This window comes from Schistocerca serialis, chromosome 6 (assembly GCF_023864345.2).
Source record: "Schistocerca serialis cubense isolate TAMUIC-IGC-003099 chromosome 6, iqSchSeri2.2, whole genome shotgun sequence".
NCBI classification, from domain to species: domain Eukaryota; kingdom Metazoa; phylum Arthropoda; class Insecta; order Orthoptera; family Acrididae; genus Schistocerca; species Schistocerca serialis.
Genome location: NC_064643.1, coordinates 101045403 through 101060160, shown reverse-complemented (window position 1 = coordinate 101060160; position 14758 = coordinate 101045403).

Genomic DNA, 14758 nt, shown 5'->3' with positions numbered 1-14758 from the left:
CTACAAGAAACTTCAGGGAGATCCGACGGCCAAGGTAATCAAAATGACGCAGGCACTGCTCAAGCACTCTAGAATCAACTTCGACAAGGCCAGAAGATTCATCCCGCAAGTGACACAGGCACCTAGGATATATGGTGTACCGAAGGTACACAAAACCGACTTCCCCTTAAGGCCCATAGTAAACAGTATAAATTCGCCGACCTACTACCTAGCGAAAGAACTGGCACCTAGGCTCCGACACCTAGTGCATCAAACCGAGTCCTACATTAAGGATTCCACTCACTTCGTGTCTCTCCTAAAGGAAATGCGTGTTACGGACCAAGATCTGATGGTTAGTTTCAACGTCAAATCCCTATTCACGAATGTCCCAGTGTCAGATACTGTGAACATCCTAGAAGAACGCGTGGCACCTGATATATGTGAGCTTGTGCGCCACTGTCTGATGACCACCTATTTCAAGTGGAGAGGTCAATTTTATGAACAAACTGATGGTTTAGCTATGGGCTCACCCCTATCGCCTATCGCAGCAGAAATTTTCATGGAGGCATTTGAGGAAACAGCCGTCCAGTCCGCAACATTACGTCCAAATTGTTGGCTTCGCTATGTCGATGATACTTTCGTCATCTGGCCCCACGGAGAAGAGGAGTTGCAGAACTTCCACAAGCACCTTAACCAACAGCATAGGAAAATTCAGTTTACAATGGAAACAGAGAAGAATGGGGTGCTGCCTTTTCTCGACGTGGAAGTTTATCGAAAACCTGATGGTAAACTTGGCCACAAAGTGTAGAGGAAACCTACCAATACGGACTGGTACCTTCACGCCTCCTCCCACCATCGCCCCACGCAGAAGAAGTCCGCCCTGCACACGCTAACGAAGAGAGCGTACAGGATAAGCGACGAAGAACATCTGAAGACAGAACTTGAACGCCTCAGGTCCATCTTCGGAACTAATGGGTATGGGAAGCAGGTGATAGACAGCACCATGTCGACAAGGGAGAAGACTAATAGGGAAGAGGAGAAGGAGGCACAGAGCATTGCTGTGTTACCATATGTACAAGGGGTCACCGAACGTATTGGCAAAATTCTACGAAAAGCCGACATCAAACCGATTTTCCGAAGCAGAAACAAAATATCAGACATGCTCGGTTCTACCAAGGATGCAGTTGACAAACTACGCACAGCTGGCATGTATGAAATTGGTTGTGCGTGTGGATTAGTCTACATAGGTGAGACGGGACGTCCGATTAGCACAAGGCTCTCGGAACATGAAAGATATATCCGCCTGAAACAACACACTAAGTCAGCAGTGGCGGAACACCGAGACGAGTGCGGGAAACCAATATTTTTTCAAGAAGCCCGCGTCCTGGCGAAACAGCCTCTCACTTTCAAAAGAAAGATTAGAGAGGCGATAGAAATAGCCAAAAGACCTGCCAACATGAATAGAGAGGACGGGTACAAGCTTCCGAGGTTTTGGCTGCCTGCAATAGCAGGGCTACGGAGCGGCGGCAGAGCCGTGGCGGCCCATGCAGACACGCGGAGAGCCGCAGTAGTGGTCGCGAGCACACAAAGCAATGGCACGCCACAGCCGGCTTCTGGACAGCATGGAAACAGTGTGACGTCACAGCCATCACCTGTTCGCTATTCGTCCGTCTCCTCCAATGGGGTGGATCAATATAAAGACCAATAGAAAACAGCTATTTCAGCCAATGACAGATAATAAAGGAAACACCAATAAAGCATACCTTTCACCCCTCCTCCTCCTCCTTTTACAGCCAATCAAGTAACGACACGGTTTTCTCATGCAGCTATTTAAGGAACCAAGTGTGTTCATTTAGCAGTTAACGTAAGGCCCTGATGAAGGCTAGCTGTAACGCTGGCCGAAACGTTGGCGCATTTTAAATTATGACGATGCGGTCTGATACCCTGAAGAATTTTATTGAAGAAGACAACGGCCGCGGAAGCCTACGCTTACATTTAACCAACCTGTATGGGCAGTAAATCCACGGAAACATCAAGAAGTTAGAAGCACTGCGTTTAAAAAGATGTAAACTGCTGAATGACCTTGCTTTTTTGAAGAGATGCAGAGACACGAGTGTTGTGCCGTATTCTTTGCGGTTGACGTCTCACATAAAAACAAACAAGGCGAGGAATATCTGTGTTAAAGCCAGTAAAGCATTGCTACGGGAAAGGATCTGCCACATCCGCATATGTCTCGGAAAACTTCAGATGGAAGACTGGGATAAAGTCGACAGGTTAACCTTTCAGCAAGCATCAAGGACCAGCAATAGTATTACTAACCGCCAGATGAGAAAGAACGACAAACTACAACAGAAAGCCACGGACGAAACATTGACGCTGGACAGGCGACGGACAGTGGTCAACCTCTCCAGCCACACCTTGAGCGAAGCAACCACAGCAATTCTGGCCAAGGGGATGAATTTCGCAGTCGCACCTAAGCGAGTTCCAAAAGAAGATATAGAATCCGTAGAGGCTTCGGTACGTCATCTGCCACAGGCCGAGGCGGAGAAGATCCGGCAGGAAACGGTCAGATTTCTGAATAAAGCAAAGCCACCGAAGCAAAACATCAACGCTGAGGAATACCATGCCATCAAGGAACTCAGGGACAACCCCCACTTAGTAGTGGTACAGGCAGATAAGGGCAACACCACTGTAGTCTTGGACACAACTGATTACAACAAAAGAAAGGAATATATTCTCGCAGAACCTATCTACAAGAAACTTCAGGGAGATCCGACGGCCAAGGTAATCAAAATGACGCAGGCACTGCTCAAGCACTCTAGAATCAACTTCGACAAGGCCAGAAGATTCATCCCGCAAGTGACACAGGCACCTAGGATATATGGTGTACCGAAGGTACACAAAACCGACTTCCCCTTAAGGCCCATAGTAAACAGTATAAATTCGCCGACCTACTACCTAGCGAAAGAACTGGCACCTAGGCTCCGACACCTAGTGCATCAAACCGAGTCCTACATTAAGGATTCCACTCACTTCGTGTCTCTCCTAAAGGAAATGCGTGTTACGGACCAAGATCTGATGGTTAGTTTCAACGTCAAATCCCTATTCACGAATGTCCCAGTGTCAGATACTGTGAACATCCTAGAAGAACGCGTGGCACCTGATATATGTGAGCTTGTGCGCCACTGTCTGATGACCACCTATTTCAAGTGGAGAGGTCAATTTTATGAACAAACTGATGGTTTAGCTATGGGCTCACCCCTATCGCCTATCGCAGCAGAAATTTTCATGGAGGCATTTGAGGAAACAGCCGTCCAGTCCGCAACATTACGTCCAAATTGTTGGCTTCGTTATGTCGATGATACTTTCGTCATCTGGCCCCACGGAGAAGAGGAGTTGCAGAACTTCCACAAGCACCTTAACCAACAGCATAGGAAAATTCAGTTTACAATGGAAACAGAGAAGAATGGGGTGCTGCCTTTTCTCGACGTGGAAGTTTATCGAAAACCTGATGGTAAACTTGGCCACAAAGTGTAGAGGAAACCTACCAATACGGACTGGTACCTTCACGCCTCCTCCCACCATCGCCCCACGCAGAAGAAGTCCGCCCTGCACACGCTAACGAAGAGAGCGTACAGGATAAGCGACGAAGAACATCTGAAGACAGAACTTGAACGCCTCAGGTCCATCTTCGGAACTAATGGGTATGGGAAGCAGGTGATAGACAGCACCATGTCGACAAGGGAGAAGACTAATAGGGAAGAGGAGAAGGAGGCACAGAGCATTGCTGTGTTACCATATGTACAAGGGGTCACCGAACGTATTGGCAAAATTCTACGAAAAGCCGACATCAAACCGATTTTCCGAAGCAGAAACAAAATATCAGACATGCTCGGTTCTACCAAGGATGCAGTTGACAAACTACGCACAGCTGGCATGTATGAAATTGGTTGTGCGTGTGGATTAGTCTACATAGGTGAGACGGGACGTCCGATTAGCACAAGGCTCTCGGAACATGAAAGATATATCCGCCTGAAACAACACACTAAGTCAGCAGTGGCGGAACACCGAGACGAGTGCGGGAAACCAATATTTTTTCAAGAAGCCCGCGTCCTGGCGAAACAGCCTCTCACTTTCAAAAGAAAGATTAGAGAGGCGATAGAAATAGCCAAAAGACCTGCCAACATGAATAGAGAGGACGGGTACAAGCTTCCGAGGTTTTGGCTGCCTGCAATAGCAGGGCTACGGAGCGGCGGCAGAGCCGTGGCGGCCCATGCAGACACGCGGAGAGCCGCAGTAGTGGTCGCGAGCACACAAAGCAATGGCACGCCGCAGCCGGCTTCTGGACAGCATGGAAATAGTGTGACGTCACAGCCATCACCTGTTCACTATTCGTCCGTCTCCTCCAATGGGGTGGATCAATATAAAGACCAATAGAAAACAGCTATTTCAGCCAATGACAGATAATAAAGGAAACACCAATAAAGCATACCTTTCACCCCTCCTCCTCCTCCTTTTACAGCCAATCAAGTAACGACACGGTTTTCTCGTGCAGCTATTTAAGGAACCAAGTGTGTTCATTTAGCAGTTAACGTAAGGCCCTGATGAAGGCTAGCTGCAACACTGGCCGAAACGTTGGCGCATTTTAAATTATGACGATGCGGTCTGATACCCTGAAGAATTTTATTGAAGAAGACAACGGCCGCGGAAGCCTACGCTTACACGCAGATGTTTGCTGGACTTTGGAATGGTGCTTACTTTCGTGTGCTTCTGAGACTGCAGGAAACTCAAAGTGAGCAGGATGTTGTTGAAAGCATCTACCAGATGATCAGCAGATGTGCAGGTGAAGTTCCTTCAACCTGTGATTTCTCAGTAGAGCCCGACCACCAGCTTTCTGAATGTTTAGGTAGTAGAGCTGAGCGGGTGACTGGCTCAATTTCATCACCAGGATCTTCAGCTGATGGGAAAGGATGTTTCAGGTGAAGGCATCTGTGAGTGCATTTGGCTTCATATCTGTTCTATGACATCTGTGCCTACCATAAAAGGGGGGGGGGGGGGGGGAATTGCTGCAATCTATGGAGCAGGCCCTTGATTGTACAGCATGCTGTCCCATCTTGTGTCCATAATGCCATAATGAGGTGACTGTCAAACCTTTCCGTATTCTTGTGTGCCTCTACTGTGCCCTTTATTTCCTTTCGCTCTCTTTTCAGGCGGCACTTGGTGGTGGACTGGACTGCATGGAGATCTGCCACTGATGGAATGCCAAGTTCTTTTCTGTGGTGGCAGCCAGACTATTAAGGGGTGGGGGATGGGGAGGTACGTGGAGTGGTCTTGTATGGAAAACTGGCTGCTTGATAGAGGTGGGAGGTATTGATATGATGTCTGCAGCCAGGGCACTAGTGGTGAAGTGGTGGAAACACAGGGCACAGTCATAATGGATATTAGAAATATCCCCCTGTAGGCCTCCCTCCCAGTCTACTGTCTTTGTGTGCAACCAACACCTGGTCTGCAGGATGGCTTCAGTGGTGATACTAAAGATGGTGGGCATATGGTGTGATGAAAGGGAAGTGGCGGATACAGAAAAACCTCAGGAAGGTGGTGCCAAAGACATCTTGAGCTACCTTTAGTTTTACCACAATAAAAAAATAATCAAGTCACATGCAAAGCTTAAGAAAGTTTTATTTATACTTTTCTCAAACAAATGCCAGACAGAATAACATATCGAGATCACTAGAATGGCTGTGACATTTCTCGTTAGCTATCTATGTACCAGACAGAAACATATAAAATACGGTGATGCAGACATGCGTGCTGCATAGGAAAGTACAACTACTCGACAACTTGATTCAGTCGAGTCGACTGACGAAAGAAATGAACGAATAGCATGCAGGCTGACTGGCAGGGGTGGCCCCACAAGGAGGGGCACTCCCCCCTGTGCGCCCCCCATATGTATCGACCACTGTGAGAGGGTTTTCCTAATATTCATTGTAATCTGTTGAGCGATGATCTTGACTATCACAATGTCCGGTATGTGTGGATAGTCTCGGAGGGGAAACAGGTGGGGTCGTGTGTGCTCACAACTACAGCACTCATGTGCTACGCGTATTGTTGGTGATCCTGCCATTCTACTGCGTATGCTTTGCACTGAAATCCTCCAAGAGAAATACTTTCTCACAAAGGGACAACAATGCACCTACGAGGGGGGACCCAAAAGAAACCGGATTGTTGTCATAAAGATTTATTGATGAACCTTTTCATAAAATTAAAAAATTACTGCAGTCACCTTCAAAATACTCTCCATTACATGCAATGCACTTGTAAGTCTCTTTTCCCACTGTTGGAAGCATGTTTGGAACTCTTCAAGTTTGATATTGTCCAGTGCCCTTTGCGAAGCTGTTTTTACCACGTCCACATCGTCATAATGCTCCACTTTTAGCGTTTTTTTCATTCGTGGAAATAGGAAAAAGTCGCACGGGGCTAGGTCTGGCGAATATGGAGTGTGGGGAACAACAGACCACCTCTGAGATGCCAAATAGTAGGTCACTCGTAAGGCCGTGTGTGCTGGAGCATTGTCGTGATGCAGAAACCAGTCCCCTGATCACCAAAGTTCCGCGCAGTTCCTCCTCACATCCTCTCGCAGATGCCTTAAAACATCCAAGTAAAAGTGCTGGTTAACAGTCTGGCCAGGGATACGAATTCCTGATGCACAATTCCACGAACATCAAAAAAGACAATGATCATCGTCTTCACATTTGACCTCACTTGCCTTGCTTTTTTTTGGTCTGGGAGAGTTGGGAGTCCTCCACTGGCTTGACGCTTGCTTCGTTTCTGGGTCATACCCGTAACACCAACTCTCATCCCCTGTAATGACTTTGTTCAAGAAGTTTGGATGACGTGCAGTCTCTGTTTTCAAGTCCTGACACACTTTCATGTGGATGGTTTTTTGCTCCTGTGTGAGAAGGTGTGGAACAAATTTAGCAGCAACACGTCCCATGTGCAAATCATCACTCAAATTCTGCTGGCACGAGCTCCAACTGATTCCTGTCTCTGCTGCAATTTGGTCGATCGTTTGGTGATGATCCTTGTTGATCTTTTGGTGGACCTTTTCAATGTTCTCCTCACTTTGCGATGTTGAAGGGCGTCCAGAATGAGCTTGGTCTTCAACACACATCTCACCACATTTAAAGCGCCCAAACCACTCGAAAACCTGTGTGCGGCTCATAGCATCCTCCTTGAAAGCTTCCTGAAGCATTTGGTGTGTCTCTGTTGCAGTTTTTTAAGCAGGAAACAAAATTTCACACACACTCTTTGTTCTTTTAAAGTTGCTATGACGACTTCGCAGAGGTAACCCGCCAACAGTCAGAGAAACACAATATCACACTTGCACATTCAGCTCTACACTGACGCCATCTGCACAGCTGTTTCATGAAAGTCTCTACTAACACCATCTAGCGTGAGAACCCTGCACTATGTCTACGAGTGGCAGTGCCCTTGGAGTCTGGTTTCTTTTTGGTCCCCCCTCGTATGTCAGCTGCAATAAGACCCCACAGGATTTTCTGTAGGCCACCATGAAGATAAAGTAGCTTGCTGATGTTCCTACCACAAGAGCCATTGCCTTGGTTGTCATCAGTACTGGTAGCAGAATAATGTGGTGGCAGATCAAGATACACAAATATAAGGGGCATTCAAAAAGAAATGAGCCGAAGTCTGGAATGTGCAAACCGGTGACAGGAGGGTAATATCGTGGTGTGTGTAACGAGGTGTGGTTCTGACCAGAGCATGGAAGTTCACAGCCCATCACTAGAGGGCACGCATGCATGTCACGTGACTATACAGAGCTTGCAGCAGCATGCATCAATTATCCAATGCTGCCAGTTGCACTGCAAACAGTGACATGGAGGTGTCAACAGAAGAGCAAAGAGGTGTTGTTTGTTTTCTGACAGCAGAAGGAGTAGGAGGAATGGTCATTCATCGACAAATGTCACAAGTGTATGGCGAACACTGTAGGCCACTTGCAAAGGTCAAGGCATGGCACAAGCGCTTCAGGGAAGGATGGGTGTCGTGAGCCAATGACACACGGTCTGGAGCACCACACTGCATAACCGATGATATCGTCGAGTTGATGGATGCACTCCTTACTCAGGACCACTGAGTGACAGTGAAAGCCATAGCCGCCGTGGTTGGATTGAGCATCAGAAGTGTTCACACCATCATGAAGGAATGACTGCACACATGCAAAGTGTGTGCCCAATGGGTGCCCCACAGTCTTCAACTACACCAGGAAGCATGTCGAATGGCCCACTGTCTTGCTCACCTGCAGCACTATGCTCGGAAAGGGAATGTGTTCCTGGTACGAGTGGGGGTTGGAGGTGAGTCATGGTGTTTTCACTTCAAACCAGGATCAAAACAACAAAGTCTCCAGTGGAAGCACCCAGGGTCACCACCACCAAAAAAGCCAAGGCCATCCACACGAGTGCAGGAAAGGTTATTCTGACTCTCTTGTTTGACCAAGATGGCCCCCTTTTGGTTCACTTCCTGCAACACGCGACAGCAGTGAATGCCCGGCATTACTCGCAAACCTTGACCATCTTTTTCCAAGCCATCAAACCAAAATGACCAGGCAACCTCAAGCCATCAAACCAAAATGACCAGGCAATCTCACCCGTGGGGTCATTCCACTCCATGACAGTGCAAAGCCTCATACGGCCAACACAGTTGCTGCACTCCTGCAGAAATCCAAATGGGAGGTTCACAGCCACCCTCCATACAGTGCAGACCTCTCTCCCTGTCATTATGCCATTTTTGGTCCCCTTAAAAAGGCTCTGAGGGGCATTAACCTTGGACAACAACATCCAACTGTACGTGCAGAACTGGTTAACATCACATCACATGTTTCAACAGCAGGGATATATAAGCTGAAGTGAGAACCTAATTGGTATAAAAGAAGTACGAATGAGCCCCCAACAATCAGTCTTTGCTGCTCATCCTGTCTGGGGAGTATTCCCTGACCCACTGTTCAGAGTGATTTTCCTGAAATCTACCCCTTTTCCTAGACCTCACCAGTCCTTTTCTTTCACCCCTCTTCCTTCCCTTTCAACTCTTCTACCTGAAGAAGGAGCCACTGGCATCGAAAGCTTGCCTAATTGTAATCTTCTTTTGTGTGTGTGTTCTGCCACCACTTGCTGAGAGATTTTTGATCTGTCCAATTAAACTTAGTATTTAGATACACAAATGACATTTAAATTAAGCAAATAAAAACAATAGTTTCATAGCAAGCACTGGAGAAAAGACCTTCTAGACTATTACCATCCAAGTTCCAAACATTAACTGACACAGTTAAACTTAACCAGATTTCAATGCAAATAAAATAAAGCACTACAGTGTTTAAAAATTAATCAGAATTATGCAGTGTTATGGCTTGACATAGGGGCACTCAAAGCCAAAATTGTCAGTACCATTATTAAAATAATTAGAGACTATTGTGCTTAAAACAGTTAAAATCCATACAAAAACCAATAATATACCTCTCTCTCATCTTCTTTAATGCAATCAAACACTGTTAAAAATGAAGATCTGAAGTAAGTAGTATTGGATGTAGGACACATTGGAAGAGTACCAGTAAAACAACTTTAGGGGGATGAGCATTAATCACTTACATAGAAGAGGCTATAATGATACTTTCCTGAAGACTTAATTCAGCCTGATGTGCTTTGAAACTGTCTCAAAATTTGCAAATCGCACTTTCAAAGATATCACAACAGTATGTGAAGCCTATTTCCAGTACTTTCTAACGAGAATAATAGTATTTTCAACTAATATAAAAACTACTTGACAAACAATTTTAATACACAAAAACAAAGTAGTTGTGTAGTATGAGGAAAGTATTAAGAAGTCCTGGAAACACACATTCCAAATCAATGCCCAGCAAGTTGGACTAGTAAAACCCTGTGGTGCTCACATCTATTCTGTGGCAGTGAGTCCATTATTTAAATACTCTGTGACTGGCATAAAATACTTTATTGCTGTATTATCTGTGGATGCTATGAATACACAATAACATGTTATTATAATTTGAATAAGTAGGATATATTGCTATTCATCACATAAAGAAGGCTGTGAACAGCATGGTACATTTATTAGTAGAACATTAGATTTTAGCGTCGGACAGCCCTTCATCAGGAGGGAAAAACACACATTTTCATGCAAGCACAACTCTCTCTCTCTCTCTCTCTCTCTCTCTCTCTCACACACACACACACACACACACACACACACACACACACACAGAGAGAGGGGGGGGGGGGGGGGGAGGGAGGGAGTGGTGCAGAAGAGGTGTGAGGTTGGGAGCGGGAGCAATAGCAGAGTAGGTGCTGTGTTGCTGCCTGTGGGGTCCTGCAGCGACGTAATGTGCACAGGAAAGCACAGGGACTAGTGAAATTTGAGGGCAGGGGATTACAGAAATGAAGGACATGTTGCAGGGAGAGTTCTCATCTGCAAAAACTCAGAAAAGTAGGTGTTGGCATGAAGAATCCTGATGGCATGGGGTGTGTAGCAGCTACTTGGTCCAGCTGTCTCTTGGCCGCAATTTGGTGGTGGCCATTCATGTGGACAGGCAGGTTGTTAGTGGTAAGGCCCATGTATAGCATCACACACTAGTTGCAGCTAAGTTGGTAGCTTACGTGGCTGCTTCCACAAGTGGCCTTACCTCTGATGGGATAGAAAATGCCTGTGATAAGACTGGAGTAGGTGTTAATGGGAGGATGTATGGGACACTTCCTGCACCTAATTCTTTTACAGTGATGTGAGCCATGGAACAAGGGGTTGGGAGCAGAGATGGAATAGGGATGGACAAGGATATTTCATAGGTTGGGTGGACTGTAGAATATCACTATTGTAGGGGAGGCAGTGGAGGTATTTCTCATTTCAGGGCATGACTGGAGGAACCCAAAACCCTATTGAAGAAAGTGATTCAACTGCTCCAGCCCTAGGTCATAGGGAGTCACAAGGAGACCACCTGTTTGTGGCTAGTCTGTGTATGCGAGGGATGGTAGGTGACTGGGCAGACAGGGTGTGGAATATTTGTTTCTGAAAAAGGTGGGGAGGGTAATTTTGGTATTTGAACAACCACTCATCAATGTAGATGCAATGACTATGGATAGCTAGGCTGTATGGAAGGGACTTCTTGGGGTGGAATAGGCAGCAGCTGTTGAAATAGAGGTATTTTTGGTGGTTTGTGGATTTGATGTGGATGGAGATACTGATGGAGCCATCTGTGAGGTGAAGGTTGACATCAATGAAGGTGGCTTCTTGGGCTCAGGAAGACCAGGTGAAGCAAATGAGGAAGAAGGTGTTGAGGGTCTGGAGGAATGTAGATAGGGTATTCTGACCCTCATCACAAATCATCAGATATCGTCATCGAATCAGAACTGGAGAGGGGTTTGGGACTCTGGATGGCTAGGAAGGAGTCCTCTACATGGCCCATGGACAAGTTGACATAGAATGATGCCTTCTGGGGTGCTGCTGATTTCTTTGTAGGTGAGGCCTTTGAAGTAGAAGTAATTATAGATGAAGATGTACACCGCTGTCCAGAATTAAAGCAATGAACTGCTATTTCCCTGTGCTGTATCTAATTCATTATATAATCATACAAACTGTCAACAGATGTTGTCAAGATCGTGTTCTGCAGGGAAGACGGCATTCCGATCAAGAGACAATCATGCCAGCAGTGATGTCAGGGCACCTATCAAGCAGAATAGTGTTTGCAGGATAGTCCTACATCCACACTATGTAGACAGTGCAGTATGGCATAGGAAAGACACCTAAAGAGTCTCTGCTGTGGAGGGCCATAGGAAGAATGGAAATGAGAGTCACAAACTGATGTGGCCTGATGGCTTAATGTGAATCGTTCTGTTACTTCTCAGATGAGGCAACAGTTCATAGGGACTGAAACTGTATCCCAGAGACAAGGAAGGGCCAACCATGAGTAACATCAGAAAGATTGGAGTGCTATTTGGCTGTGAGGGCACGACGGTACCGCCTTCTTACTGCACTCCAACTGTCATCTTACCTTGCAGCATACCCTGGATGTGTTGTACTGAGGGAAACAGTTCACAGAAGGCTTCACCAGAGTGACTGTTATTGTTGGAGACCTGCTATCTGTTTACTGCTGGCATGTCTTCACATAAGGGCAATGTTCTTTTCACAGATCAATATGGACTTGGTCTGGAGAGCTATTCTCGACGGATTCACATCTGGGCGGCATGTGGAACATGATTTCAGGACCCAAACATTGTGGAAAGAGACCGATATCTAGGAGGATCCATAATGGTGTGGGCAGGGATTATGTAGACCACTCAAACACCTCTTCATGAAATTTTATGAGTGAATCAGCAAGATATAACTGCTTTCAGGTAACATGATGAGATTCTGGGATCTTATGCACGGTTGTTGTGACGTGCTGTGGGCCCAAACTTTGTATTGATGGACAACAATGCTTGACCTCATAGAGGATGGGTGGTTGATGTTTTTTTGGAAACAGAAGAAATTGCATGCATGGTGTGGCCTGCTCACTCTTCCAATTTGAATCCCATAAAACTTGTCTGAAATGCACTAGGGAGATGGGTTGCATCATGCCAGCATCCACCAACCACTCTCCAAGGCTTGTGAGAAGCTCTGTAGATAGAATGGGAGTTATTGCCTCAACATGAGATCGATGACATCATTTACAGCATGCCCCATCATTGTCAGGCCTGTATTGGTACCAGAGATGGTCATACCCCATACTGAGCACATTAACCAGTTGTCATATGTGTGTGCATATCCATTAAGTTGGGAAAAATGAAGAACATTTTTGTTTACCATTTTGCATGTTGCAGTTGTTTACATTCTGCATTCTTTACATTGTTTCTACTTTACTATCACCTCTTTATACTGTTTTATGGCAAAATAAATGCAACCTTACAAAATTTCTGTTTGTTGCTTTAACTTTGGACACCAGTGTAGTTGATCATGGTGACTACAAAGGAGGTTGTATGTTTGAAGTCTGTTGGGTGTTAGGAAAGGTAGTGATCAGCGGCAGAGAGGCCATGACCACTGAAGGTGTTGGTGTAGAGGAGTAGAGGAAGGTGGCATCGAAAATGTTGAGCAGGGCTCCACGGGGACATGTTTGAGAGCTGATGGAGGCCTTCAGATAGGTATCTTCTGTGGTGTAAAATAACAGATACTGAGCTACTGAGCCCTTGTCAGCACGTAGATTTATAAGGTGAGAATCAGTTTTCAAGTGATGGATTGCAGTTCTTTTTGTGGACATGAGGTTGATTTCCATGTTGAGAGATTTGGAAAATGATGACAATGCTAGGTTTGAGGTTAGCGAATATCAGAGAGTTGTCAGCTGGTGATGTTTCAGGGGAGTGGATGGGTGTTCATGCTTCAGTAGGCGAGTTCAGGCAGAGTTCAATATTGGTGCTGGAGACACTAGTGGCCATTTGTGTGTGTGTATGTGTGTTTTTCATTTTATGAAGGAATTTGTCTAAAATCTACCAGTCTACTCTCAAATATACCTGTCTGCTTTTCAACATCTCCTTTATGTGGTGAATAGCAATCTATCCTAATATTCATGTTATTTCATCTCAGGTTTTTCATTTTTTAGTAAAATTTTTTTGCCTCCTATTCTATGACACACAATGAATAACATACAAGTAATCAATTGGGATTGGTTCATACCATTGAAAAATAGTGACACCGTAACTTGGTTGATAACCCAAGAAGATTTCATCATAAAATCTGCCAAGAAAGCCTGCATTCTTATCTAACAGTGAAAAATATTCTCACTTGGGATTCTGCCAAATCACAGTACTCATGCTCCCAATTGTAACGATTCATGTTGAATGTTACTTAACTTAGGGTTTTTTTTTTTGCCTGGTCCATTGATGAATGAATGCGAAATTTTCATGCTTATCAAAATTTATTCACATTAATTGACATCCGAACTGCACACTCGTCATGTAAACAAAACATGGACAGACTTCACTGACCTCTTTGACTTCCAAAAGTAACTTCAAAACTGACTGACAAAACAACAACTTAACAGGTAACTCACAGCCTCGCTGCATTCTTTATATAGAATTTTAACAATAACTTCCAAAATAAAGCATTATTAATTTTGAACAATTTTGTTACAGTTAAAATTGACAAAACATAAAGAAACTGATGTTACAGCCGAATAAGGTATAAAATACAATATTCAATGACAATCTTTTATAGTAATATCTTTAGTTTTCCATATGAAAATCATTCTGAACTTTAATTTCAATAATGTCTCTCATATTATTTTAGTTATGTAATTAATTACAGTTTGGATTTGGTTCCTAACATTAAATGACATTACAAATATTGTGCTTTATCCGACTGCATATGACAAAGTTACAAATAAGGCCTCAAATTCTGAAATTGGAAAACTGTGAAATGTAAGCAATTGGAGAGTTCAGTAGAAATGTAATTACAAAGACTATTAATTGCAGAGGAAGACATAAAAATAAATAACAAATGAAAATAGGTCACTTGGTAATAACTTTTAAGCTGATTCTCAAGATAAAGATGTTTTCTATTACTGAATCTTTAGATTATCATTTTGTTAATTAGAAGCATTGATTTTTCATGCTAACATCTCTGCAGTCTCTAGTTATTTATTGCTAAGGACTTCTCACTTCAATTCCTTGTTTAGTATGTGTACATAATTTTATCAATGACAACAATCCACCGATAATTATGACAGTGCATG